The sequence below is a fragment of the Mercenaria mercenaria genome, chromosome 5, assembly GCF_021730395.1.
Source record: "Mercenaria mercenaria strain notata chromosome 5, MADL_Memer_1, whole genome shotgun sequence".
Classification (NCBI taxonomy): domain Eukaryota; kingdom Metazoa; phylum Mollusca; class Bivalvia; order Venerida; family Veneridae; genus Mercenaria; species Mercenaria mercenaria.
The window spans coordinates 1,519,463-1,533,712 of NC_069365.1; positions in this window are offsets into that span (position 1 = coordinate 1,519,463).

Sequence of the window (14,250 nt, forward strand, 5' to 3'; positions counted from 1 at the left end):
GTGTTATATAAAGTTTTGTATTTATTATTTGTGTTCTAGTGAATAATTCTGCATTTGGATTTTATATATTGAAAAATGGATTATAGTCTAGAAGGTAGGTCTTTTTTAAATATATTTGTAGAATATGAAATATGATGCTATGTCTACAAAATACGTTTAAATAACGTTTTAAGTGTTTTGGTCAACTGGCACCAGAACAAAAAGAAAATGCCACTGTTCATGTTATACCTTGCCCCTAAGTATACTATAAGAACCATGGTCATGAACGGAAAATTGCACTAGCCCAGTCATACATTTCTCACCTAATACACGCAGTTTGATAGATGGGTACCAAACATATTGAACAAGCGGTTATGTATCTTCCATCGTGCACCAGTCACACAGTCTCAATATTTCATGTTACAGAGATACTATACACATTTATGTTTTCGTCAAGGGTACAGAAAAAACTTGCGTGAATATCCCTAATGAACATCCGGTCTAGAGGTCACAGCAGTGTACACATGTTTGGCGAAATGTAAACAAACATAATCAGAATGCAAAATATTCAGTTAAACAATAAAACTAGAAGTGATGAATGAAATGATTTTGAATTTGAAGCCATACATTAGTATATTTCTGTACTGTTTATTTAATTCATATAGCACATTTTATGCTGCATAAACGACGACTGACATACATTTTCACATCAACCAATCAGAATAGTTTTATAATCTAGCCCAGAGCTTCACCAGGGAAGTTCAACCAAGGTTTTTCTACAACGTTGAGAAAACAATAAAAATTCTAAGATAAGAAATCGCGACTTTTTTGACCGGTATACAATGAAAGATAAACTACCACTTGTTCAATACCCATAGTACAAATTTACCGATTTATGCGGTTTAGGTAAGAAATGCGTGATTGAAGTGGGTTAGTATATTTATTTTCCCGTTCATGACCATGGTTCTTATAGAATACTTAAGGTTAGGGTATAACATGTACAGGGGCATTTTCATTCTGGTCTGGTGCTAGTGTGTTTTGGTCTGCATACATTTTCTTCAATACAGTTAAAGAAAGATAACTGTTGATGATATACTGTAGAACTAATTATACTTGCTTCCCTTTAGTTGAAGAACAATGCTGAACACCACTAATCTGGCTGTTCTTTATTTAAGATAAAATCCACTTCGTTAATACTTGTTAGAAATTTTAGTATTCTTGCAGTGTGAAGTCTTACAATTTGGTTATTATCATTATAAGATTCTGTATAAAGGCACGATGGTGATTGTTTTAAGTTTGTGAATTGTAATAGTTTAACAAGCTTGGTACTCTCTTGTTTCATTGAAAACAATTTTAATTGATTTATTACATAGTACAATCTATGATGAATGTCGATAATGAAATTCCCGCTATAGATTTCAATTCAATTTTTGACATATCACGCTATCCCTTTAGTGTAAATAAGTTATAGTTCAGAAATACTTAGACTGATGTCCTACTCTTAAATTTATCTCTGTTTGAAAGATAATGTAAATGGTGCAAATGTACTAAATCTATAAAAGTTACCACATTTGTGAAGTTGTCATTTGTATAAGCAAGAAATATGCTACCGACCCATATCAGAGATTATTAAAGATAGTTTTGAAATTGTTTATATTTAAATCTATAAAGAAATACTAAAAAAATGACAATGTAATGTTAGTGTATAATTTGAAGAATATGAATATTCATTCATAACTAGATATCAATCGTAAATAAATCAATCTTCAAGATACTGATTAATTCAACAGTTTCTGTTTTAAGACCGTATCTTAGCAGCAGAACCAGCGACAGTTTCTTATTATAATTACATCCACCATCTTTAAGAAGGTAAAGCACTCGTTAACAATATGAAGTGAAAACTATAATAATTATTTTTGTTTCAGCAATCATATTCGCGTAATTGCTACAGTGTAGCCCGTTATCAATGATAACGTTGGTCTTATATTTTTAGGAAAAAATATATACATTATGACATTTATAATATTTTGTACAGATAACCGTAGCCGTTGTTTTGATTTCATTGTTTAATTCCGCTTCATATCAGATACACGAAACTGGAATTGCTGGAAGTGTTGAATAAATCAATACATACATACAAACAGATTTAATTGTCAGTGACCATTGAATATCTCCATGGGGAAGAGAAAAACGAAAGAAGGACAATTTCTTAGTCCAGTTGATCTAAGTTTAAGATCTTCATTTTTAAAGTTTTAGAAAAACTAAATGCACAGCCTGATATGTTTATTTACTTTCAAGGCCGTTTTTATTTCTTCTTAGTTTTTTAGCCGACCATCATGAGATGGTGGGCTATTCAAAACCACTCTGCATCGGTGGTCCGTCGTCCTTCCGTCCTTCTATTAACAAATTCTCGTCAACGCATCTCCTCAGAATTTTTACCAGACTTTGCCATGATGTACTGATACCCTAATTGTATCCCCCACCCCACTGAAAATCAGACTGGTTCAACAAATTTTGAGTGAGTTATGTCCCTTTGTTTATTACTATAATTTACAAAGATTTATATAGGGAAAACTTTGAAATTCGTTTTGTTAAAAACCACAGGGCCTAGGGCTTTGATATTTGGTATGAAGCATTTTCTAGTGGTCCTCTACCAAGTTCAAAATATTTCCCTAGGGTCAAATATGGTCTCAACCCGGGAGTCATGTAGTGGTTCTCTGCCAAGTTTGATCTCATTATCTCACTAGGTTCAAATATGGCCCTTTCCCGTGGGGAGCGGTGTGGGGGGGGTGGTGGTGGGGGGAGCGGGGAGGTCACATGGCTTTTAGGAAAAACTTTAAAATTCTTCTTGTCCAAAACCTCCGGGTCTTGGGCTTTCATTTTGGTATGTGTGTGTGTGTGGGGGGGGGGGGGGGGGGGGGGTTAACGTCTTTATCAACAATTTTTCAGTCATAAAAACGACGGTGTCTACTCGAAGCAGTGAGCATAATGCCCAACTTCATAGTGCTGCCTCACTGAAATATCACGCCGTAGACATGTGACATGAAACCTCACCATGTCACATGGTACTGACACCGGGCTGACCAGTCCTAACACTACGTTCATGTTTCTCAAGCTACAGCCTTTGAATTTGGGACCCATGCATATTTTTTTTGCGTACCGAAATGAACTTTGACCTTGAGATTGACCTAAAGGCTTATTTTCACACTTCTCAAGATACAGGCTTCCAACTTGGACCACACGCATAGGTTTGTTTACCGAAATAAACTTTGACTTTGACATTTATCAAGTGACCAACTTTCGCATTTTTAAAGGTACAGGCTTCAAATTTGTAAAGTTTTGTGTTCTGACTTGAAATTTGACCCTGATTTTGACCTAGTGGCCTACTTTTATATTTCTCAAACTCCATCTTTCAAATTTGGACCACATGTATAGGTTTGTGTACCAAAATAAAGTTTGACCTTGACATTGTCCTAAAGACCTACTTTCACATGTTTAAAGGTACAGGCTTCCAATCTGGACCACAAGAATAGTTTTGTGTTCCGAAATGAACTTTGACCTTGAAACTGACCTAGTGGCATACTTTCTCATTTCCAAGAGGCTTCAAATTTGGACCACCTGCATAGGTTTGTGTACCGAAATTAATTTTGACCTTGACATTGACCTAGTTACCTACTTGTTAAACTTTAAAAATTACAGGCTTCAAATTTTGACAACATGGATAATGTTGTGTTCTGAAATGAAATCTGACCTTGAATTTGATCTACTGACTTACTTTCACATTTCTGAAGCTACAGCCTTTAAATGTGGGCCACATGCATAGTTTTGTGTTACGAAATGACATTTGATTTTGACCTAGGGACCTACTGTTAAACTTCTTAAGCTTTAGCCTTTAACTTTGGACCACATGTATAGGTTTGTTTACCGAAATGAACTTTGACATTGACATTGAGTTAGTGACCTCTTTTCACATTTTTGAAGGTAAAAAGCTTCAAATTTGGAGCACATGCAATTTTGTGTTCGAAATTGAACTTCGACCTTCAGATTGATCTAGTTATTTATTTTCTCATTTCTCAAGCTACTGGCTTCAAATTTGGACCACATGCATAGGTTTGTGTACCGAAATGAAAGTTTACCTTGATTTAGACTTGAAACTACAAACTTCAAATGTGGGCAACATGCAAAATGTTTTTTACCGAAATGAACTTCGGTCTTGCGATTGACCTAGTGACTTACTTTCACATTTCACAAGCTATAGCCTTCAAATTGTGACCATATGCATGGGTTTGTGTACTGAAATTAACTTGGACCTTGACATTGACCTACTTTCACATTTTTGAGGGTACAGGCTTCAAATTTGGACCACATGCATTATTTTGTGTTCTGAAATGAAATTTGACCTTGATTTTGACCTTGTGACCTACTTTTACATTTCTTAAGCTACACCCTTCAAATTTGAACCACATTTTGAATTTGACCTAGTGATCTACTTCACATTTCTCTTACTACAGTCTTCAAATTTGGATCAGGTGCAAAGTTAAGTGTTCTGTATCGAAATGCTGTCACGAGAATAACAATGCTTACATTCTTTCAGTCGCTTTAAATTTAATTAAAGTTACCTTCCAGAGTTTTAAAAGATTTGAACCGCAAATTGCATTTGGTATATTTATTCCAGTTTGTTACCTTGCAATCGCACACTCTTATCTCACCAGTCGCACCACTTCATATTCAACCACACAATTTTAACGTTAGTAACCCATTGACCGTCTTAATATCAGGTACAATGTTTTATGATAAGGGCTGATTTCTGTATATAATTATCAGAGCAGAACTGAATAGAACATTACTTTTTTTTACTGAAAACCATTACATTTATTTGAGTATACAATGCAGTACATTTATACAAATTCATTTGACATGATTATTGTGTGTATATGAAAACAAAACAAAGATTTATACACATAGCATGGTACTATTTCAAGAAAGAAAATAAGACATATTTAACGGGTTCTTTCTGTATTGACCTTTTTTATTGCCAATTATTTTAGAGTCTTACGATTTACTTATAAAAGATTTTCAGTATTAAAGTATTAAAAACAATGCAGCCATAGAGCTACGCTAGGACTAATAGTGATGCTTAAAGATGATAAGTTGGTTCAGATATACAGTTGTTGGTTAAGCTGATTAAAATGCATCCTTAGGTGGCGTTGAAGTAATTGTTGTGTGTTACATTTGGTGCCCAACGTAAATACCTCATCAGTGGATATGAATGGACACATTGGAACGTTCTACAGAGGTTCAAACTCTTGAGATTCGAGGATGAATTCTAAGATGGAGGGGCTGTAAGTAGTAGGGTAACATATAAGTGTGCACGTAAACTTCATTCTTATTCTACTTTCTCCTTCAAGTCCCCCTAACCCGAATTTTACCCCTGACAACTCCCACCACCCCTCTATCTATATATTTTTAATAAATCTAAAATTATGTTTTTGTTAATTTTTTTAAGCAATCCCCCGTCTTCTTTTTCTTGCAGGCCTACTTTGCAAATGTGTGGCTATGAGGCTGTGTGTTTGGTGCTCTGTGCTTCCTAGAAATCTACCCTTATCTGTTTTCTGTTGCTAAGGTGCTAGCTTTTTCAACGGCGAGGAAGACTGACCACTTTAGGTGTAAGACGTTTTGGGTTCGATTCACAGTCAAAGCTGAAATAATTGGTCTGTTACACTTATCCATGCCACTTCTTTCAGTGACTTTCACATATCTTTATAACTGAGTGATGTTTATATTGTTTCTTTATAGTACTTTAATGCAAGATTTTTAGTTATGTCTGCTTTTGAGGATACAATCATATCATTTAATCTCTTGGCACTAATCTAAACGTTAAGTATACAAGCTAAGGATGAAGTTACCTCGACCTAGAAACAAGATTGAAAGTTTCTCAATAGCGTAAATGTAATTTAATCTAGAGAAAATATATCTTTAAGAGAAATAATTGGAGCGATACACGGGGTGCTATAAGTCTCTGCTGAATATCCACAACGCATGCTAAACAAAAGAGTCGTGGCGTTTTCTTTCTTAAAGTGTTAATATTTTGTATTTAATAGTTACTTTAAATAGTGTTTTTGTTCCTTTTGACGAGGTCAAGTTTCAAAGTGATAAGCCAGAATGTTAAAGCTATAAAGGGAGGTAACAAATGCGATAAATTCAATACACTGTCTGCTGTATCCTCAAGTATTCAAGCCTTTGATAAATATTAGCGAAAACAATGATCTGATATGGATTTGATAACCAACAAGCATTTATTTTACTGACAGCCACATTTCAAGAAAAGGCATTTTAGTCTTTTAGGGACAATGTATTATATTTTTACTTTGGATGTACCGATTTTTATCATTTAAATGGCATTATTTATTGAACGCCCCTCGTATTTGTTGTCTGCCTCTTACTACGATCAGTACATTCGCGGTTTGAGGAGAACAGCAGAGAAATTGAAAAGCTTTTCACCGGAACTATTGCTCTAAACAACCAGATATCTGACCCTTACCAAGTCCATTTTTTTATAATTATTGGATCAGTAGTTAAAAAACGGTAAAGGTAAAGGTAAGTTTTATTTACCGTCGCTTTGTGAAACAATGAACATAAGCTCTGTAGAGCATTTGAGCGACCCTATTTTAAGAACAGTTTAAACAAATTATATCTTACCCCCAGCAATTTGCTGGTACCCATTTACAGCAGGGTCAACTGAGGCAATACTGGTAAAGTGCCTTGTCCAAGGACAAACCGCAATGGGAGCTGCCAGGAATCGGAACCCTTGGCCTTAACCTCCGTTGGAAAGCGTCTTAGCCCTCTCGACCAATGCGTCAACCAGGAAGATACAATGAAATAAAAAAGCTTGTCATAATACTTTACCTGAAAGCATCGGCGACGCCAACTCCGGCGCCAACGCCGAAGCCAGTTTGAGTACCAAAACACTCCTAACTGCTGCGTAATTGTCTATCGAACATACCAATCTATGGACAATACAAATAGAGTCTTCTTGCTTGGCGAACCTCTTACACAATGTAAATAGAAAGCATGAGATATAAACCATACATAACCTCTTTTAATGTATATATAAAAAAAAAAACAAAAAAAGTATAATCACACGCATGTACTCAATGTCTTTTTCGTACACAGAGCAACGAAAACACAACAGTCAGAAGGCTAGTGTCAAAGCAGATAAAACTCTGTGGACTTTAAAACTGACTGTCACTAAGTCTTTGAACGGCAAAACATTAAACATACATGTTAATGTTTATAAATAACATATCCATTAAGGTTAGGCTAATCAAAGACTAATTTGTTTGTGAAAAACGGCAAAACTCATTTAACGGCAGAAAAATCTAAATTCCTTGAAATGCTCTTGTCTTGGATTATCCCCTGGCTGCCAGTTCGATAATTCCCCTCCGCATATTGTACATCTTACAGTGTCTCCTGCTCCTTAAACAGATATTCAGAGACCTTTCTAACGGCTAATTAATTCCAAGAATAAATTTTCAATCATAACATTTCATTCAGGTTAAAATGCATTTAAATTAGATGGCGACAAAGTTGCTATTGTACTACTCCTAACTTCTATGCGGCTTTTACAGACTTAAAGCAGCATGCCTCCAGATTTGGCTAAAAATAATCTTTCTTTTAAATTGAAGTTTGATCATATTATTTTGTTTCTATAAACAAAATAAAGACAATTCCCTGTCGTCGTAACCAACAGCGCTATAGCTGAAGTAGTGAATAATGACTTCAAAATATATTTACTGAGGCGGTTTACCTTGAGTTAAAGTGTGAAAAACGTAAAAAGTAATAAAAACAGCAAATTCTCAAGTGTTTCCGTAACATAAAGTTTGTCAGTAATTAAGTTTTAAAGCATTCTTAAGAAATATAGCATTTATCTCAAGATATCTAAATATAATTATTTTTTTGTCGAACGAGCTGGAGGCATGCTGCTTTAAGAAATTTTCATAACTTATTCAATATTTGTATTTCTTTAAATACTAAAGAAACAATTACCTGTGTAACAAAAATTGGCTTCAGCAAGAACTTCCGGATCTAGAAAAGATACACGCCAATGACGAAATGTTCTTAATCTTCTTCTGTAATTATCTTCACTGCTTTCTTGCCTTCTATAATTTAGTGTTGTGTCTGGAAACTCGTGCATTAAGAGATGGGATCTCACAATTTGTTCATGAATATTCTGCATTGGTGGAAGGTGTAAACTGATAATATTTGGATCGAATCGTGGCGAAACATAAGAAGATAGAAAATGATGGTTACAGATCAAGAAAAATAAAGAGTGCCTTGAATTCAAGAACAGTCGACAGAATGTTCATATATCGCAGAATCTACGAAACAAACCAACAGTTTTGATTTGCTTACTGACTAAATTACACAGTTGGAGATGTACTCATGCGGGTAGCAAAATACAGTTGCTGAATGATATCAGCGCACTTTTCCTTCAATATTTTTATATAACGACGTATCGCCTTTGATACATAACTACTCTAAAGACATGATCATTTTTTAGCCCAGTCCATTTCACGTAGCTCATGGTATAGTTATATTTGAGTCTGGTAGCCGATCATATGCGAATAGAACCGCTTTGCAATTTCTTGAAAATGACAAACGGCAAAGGCTCCTGATCAGAGTTTATACTTCATTGTTCATTAAAGTGTCACATGTATAACTTTGCAAACAGTATATACTTATTTCGGCACAAATAGTTAAGACTAAAAGAACAACATCTTTTGTTATACACCCAGCCAAGTATGGCGTATACAAACAGCATATTTACATTTCGGCACATATAGCTAAAACTTAAAGAACCACAACATTTGTTTTACAGCCAGGCAAATATGGCATGTGAGACTCTGTGACAAATTTTTTATACTGTCATAAGTATATTATTTGAAAGTTATGAGATCACATATATGTTTGGTCTAAAATGTAACTTTAATATGCATATTGTGGGCGTTTTCGCATTTAGGCATGACGTAAATATTTTGTGTCTGACACTGGAAGTTTTGAGGTTTGATATTTTAGTGATATCGTTTTGTAAATACATATGGTACAGACTCAGCTGTACTGTACTAAACTGGATTTGTTTAACCAAGACAGAAACAGGTTCTTGCTTTAGTACCGTTTTTACTAGGCAACTCAAGCAATAAACACTTTTACAATCAACCTACCATGATTGCAATGTGGTGTACTTGTTGAGTTCTTATTGTAATGCTTTGGCGCTGAGACTGCATGGATAGCGATACGAAGGAGGTACCGCTGGTTCCATCAACATATATATTAGATATTTATGACGGTAAGTCTGGTATTGGCAGACTGCCATCCTCCTCCGGCCGGGCCTCGGCCATGTTTCATTGTTCTAGAAATAGAAGTTCAAAGGGTAACAGAATCGAAAAAAAACACTATTACACCATTATATAAATATTAAGAAATTTTACACTTGAGTTGTTTTCTACTGTGGAAAAATAATTTATAATAACATGATAAATTGCAAGTAAGTTTTGCACCCTTATGTTTTATGCTAATTGATAATACTTCGACTGATATCAACACTCTGACAGTTTGTTTTGCTAAGTTATAAATAATAAGACTATTTCTATTAAAAGAAGGTAAAATATTTAGAAATGTGCATAAAATTATATACATCTTTTAAATGAATTTTTTATTAATTAAAAAACAAACAACAAAAACCCATACATTTTCGAGCTAAAGTTGCAATTTCTATCATAGATTTAAGTGATTGTTGTGCCATATTTGACCCATGGAAATAATTTGAATAAGCTTGGTAAAGGACCACAAGATAATGTTACATATAAAATATCAAAGCCATAGGCCGTGTGGTTTTGGACGAGAAGTTCACGTTCAAGGTTTTCTTTGACTATATAAATCTACAAGAAAATATGTACCCACCCACACCGCCCAACTGAGGCGGGGCAATGTTTGTCTTGTGATTTCATTTAAACAATTTTGGTAGAGGACAACTAGACAATGCTAAATACAAAATATCAAAGCCTTAGACCCTGTGGATTCGGATTAGAAGACTTTCAAATGTTTCTCTATAGAAGTTTTATAAAGCATGTGACTCCCAGGGTTGGGTCATATTTGATCGTAGCAGAATAATTTGAACAATTTTGGTAGATGTCTGCTAGATGATATCAGAGCTTTAAACCATTAATGTTAGACCTGAAGATTTTCAAAGTTTATCCCTGTGTAAGTCTATATAATCCATGTGACCCCAGGACCCTAGGGCAATACTTTGAACAATATAGGTAGAGGACTTCTAGATGATTCTAAATACAAAATATCAAAGCCATAGAATCTGTTTTTTTTTGGACGAGAACATTTTTCGGATTTCCATTACATGTATATAGTGAAAAGAGAGGCAGCCATGTTTTTTTGTTTCAACGAATCGTAAAAAGTTGAACAGAGGGTAACATTAGGACAATTTCTGTGAAGTTAATTCAAAACTGGGCCAGCAATTTCATACAAGAGGATTTTTAATTCCAGACCACGCCATGTGCTCCATGTAAGCTATTGTGACCGGTCATTTTCCAGCGTCCGTCGGCGTCCGTCGTCCGTCAACATTTGCCTTGTGAACACTCTAGAGGCCACATTTCTGACCCAATATTTAAAACACTTTGTCAGAATGTTAGTATTGTTGATGTCTCGGTCAAATTTGAAACTGGGTCATGTGGAGTCAAAAAATAGGTCAGTAGGCCAGATCTAAAGAAAACATAGTGAACATTCTTGAGGCCACAGTTGTGACCCAATATTTATGAAACTTGTTCAAAATATTTGTCTTGATAATTCCTAGATCAAGTTTAAATCTGGGTCATGTAGGATCTAAAACTATATTACCCGGTCAAACTAAAAGAAAAGCTTGTGAATATGTTAGAGCCTACAGTTGTGGCTCAATTTTTATGAAACTTGGTCAGAATGTTTGTTTTGATGATTTCTAGGTCAAGTCTGAAACCAGGTTATGTGGGATTAAAAACTAGGTCACTACGCCGGATCAAAGGAAAATCATGTCAGCTCTCTAGAGCCCACAATTAAAGTTTGAAACTCATGAGAATTAATCAGAATGTCTGTCTTGATAATATATAGGTCAAGTTCGAATACGGTCATGTTGGGTCCAAAACTAGGTCACCCGGTCAAATCGAAGGAAAAGGTTGTGAACACTGTAGAGGCCAGAGTTGTAATACAATGTTTATTAAACTTGGCAACAATGGTTCTTTTGGTGAGGTCAAGGTCAATTTCGAAACTGGGTAATGTCGAATCAAAACAAAAAAAGTCAGTAGGCCAGTTGTGACTCAATCTGTATGAAACTTTGTCCGAATATTTATGTTGATGATCTTTAAAAAGGTTGAATCTGGGTCATGTGGGGTCCAAAACTAGGTCACATGATCAAATCGAAGTGAAAGATTGTGAACACTCTAGAAGTGTCAGTTGTGACCCTATTTTTATGAAACTTTGTCAGAATGTTTGTCTTGAAGATCTCTAGCTCAGGTTCGAAACTAGATTATGTGGGATTAAGAACTAGGTCAGTAGACCAGATCAAAGGAAAAGCTTGTGAACACTCAAGAGGCCACAGTTGTGACTCAGTCTTTATGAAACTTGGTCAGAATATGTCTTGATACTCACTAGATCAAGTTCAAATCTGGGTTAAAGACACTCTAGAATCAGTTTTGACCCAATATTCATGAAACTAAGACAGTCGGCCAGATCAAAGCCAAAATGTTTATTTTGATGAGTTCTAGGTCAGTTTTGACACTGGGCTATGTGGGTCAGTAGGCCAGATCAAAGGAAAAGCTTGTGAACACTCAAGAGGCCACAGTTGTGATTCAATCTTTATGAAACTTGGTCAGAATATGTCTTGATACTCAATATAATTTTTATGAAACTTTGTCAGAATGTTTATCTTGAAGATCTCTAGCTCAGATTCGAAACTAGATTATGTGGAGTCAGAACTAAGTCAGTAGACCAGATCAATTCTGGTGAGCAATATAGGACTAACATGGCCCTCTTGTTTATGAATCATTTATCTTAGGGTGAGCTAATAACAAATAGTTTCATTACATACATTCTGACTGAATTTGTCCCTGTTTAAGGTGATTTACGAATTATTTTTCTAAAGCTCAAGGAAAAAGCTTTGATACCTGCTTCAGTTGACAAATTCTTCTGATTTTAAAGTGATGTAATTGGATTTGTGCATGCAGTTTATATACAAATGTATTAATAACCTGTGATATTCTTACATAAACACAAACTGCATGCACTTTACTTGGGTATAGCATTGCAGTATACTAGTTTTCAGTTACAAGACATGCAAACGTGGTAGTATCATATAACTCTGTTCACAAAATTTAATGTTTCCCAGTTTGCAAAACAGATATTACATACCATTACCATTTACTGGTGATATAATCTAAGTGATTGGTTGAATCAATAAATTACTTTTTAATTTGTCTTGTACTTTTCTCTTAACATTTTAGACAATTTACGTTACAAATAGTATACATGTAGGTATAATATTCCAAACGGTAATGCTAAAGTAAGAAAATATATATTAAAATATTATTATTATAATTAAATATCTTTAATTGTTATGATTATTATTATTCCTGTATACTTTAAATAGTATTTACATAATTAAACTAAAAGATGTCACAAACCTTTTTATTGCCTGTTTATATACTAACATGTTTTAAAGATCGTTAATATCAAATTTGAAGTGTTTTCCTCCACATTCAGATGAATTTCTCATTTCGTCTTTCAAAAAAGGTTGATAAATACTGCGTTTGACCTACACTTACTTACACATACTTAAACATTAATACTAGTATAAGTTTATGTTTGTCTTAATAAAATCGACAGAATTGTATGTTGTCTGCCAAATGATTGAAATCATTTCATATAATTACATGTACAGAAACCTCCTCCATTGTCAGTTAAACCAAAGCGTATTCTATTTCTTTATTACATATGGCTCTGGGACGATCTGTGTATGAAAAGAATTGAAACCACTGCCTTACTCTTGCATGATAGTAAGAGGCGACTGATAGTGTCTTAATACCTGGTTTTGCAGTAACTCTATGATTCCAGCAGGTATGCAGATTTTGATTCCATACCTCATGTTTTTATTTCGATGTAAATGAGATGTGGAACCAAACTTTGTAGTCCTGTTTGGCGCCATATAACCTATACTGTGTTGGTGTGTCGTAAAACCCAAATAAATAAAATTATTACATATGCTGGTCCTTTCACTAAAACAGGTGCTAAGGAGATCGAGAGATATAGCACAAACCATAACTCCAATGAACACTTTCAGCCAAATGCAATCGTTACACAAAACTCATTGTAACGGTAGTTGATTTATTTCGTCGAGAACAAAGATCAAATACATACTATTATCTTTACAGATAAACATAAACATAAAATGAACCACAATAACACGAAGGTCATAATACCAGATTTCTAACTTGAATTCATAAATAAAACTTAAACAATAAATTTGTTTATTTTTATATAAATTGCAAGTTAATTATTACCTTTTTCTCAATTCCTCCACACGCCTCGCCGCCCGTCCTGAATGAGGATAATGCGGTGATTTACGTGTTAAAATACTTCCTGTCTAACTGTACTCTTTAATACCGATATCATTGTCTACTTCAAAAGGCGCAATTTAACCTTACCTGTTTAAGGTTACTTCACTAAACATTAGGGTAGGTAGGTAATAAGGCATTTATTTTGTTTTCTTTTTTTTCTAACTTTAATTTTCACGAAGAAACTCCAATAATAATAGATATTCATGAACAGTTAATATAGATAGATAGATTTATTTCAACATAAAATGTCCAATTACATGGCAAGTATGGCATCAATACAAACAACAAACAATAAACAATGTATGAATTAATATAGCTATGTCAATCCACATTATATGTCAAGGATAACACAAAAAAGAGTTTTAATAAACTCTTATTTCCATTGTGGTCCTTGAGATGTAGTGTTGTGTGACATAGGAAGAATCAATGATTGAGAATTATTCTGAATTACCGTGAAACATTGACTAGGATATGACTATACTATACTAAAGATATTTAAAGCACATGTAAAAAACAAACATTTAAATGACTAGAATATCTATCTGAACAAATTATAGCACATGTTGAAAAAGTTAAATATAATTTAAAAAATGTTCCTTGACTCTGGATTTAAAAG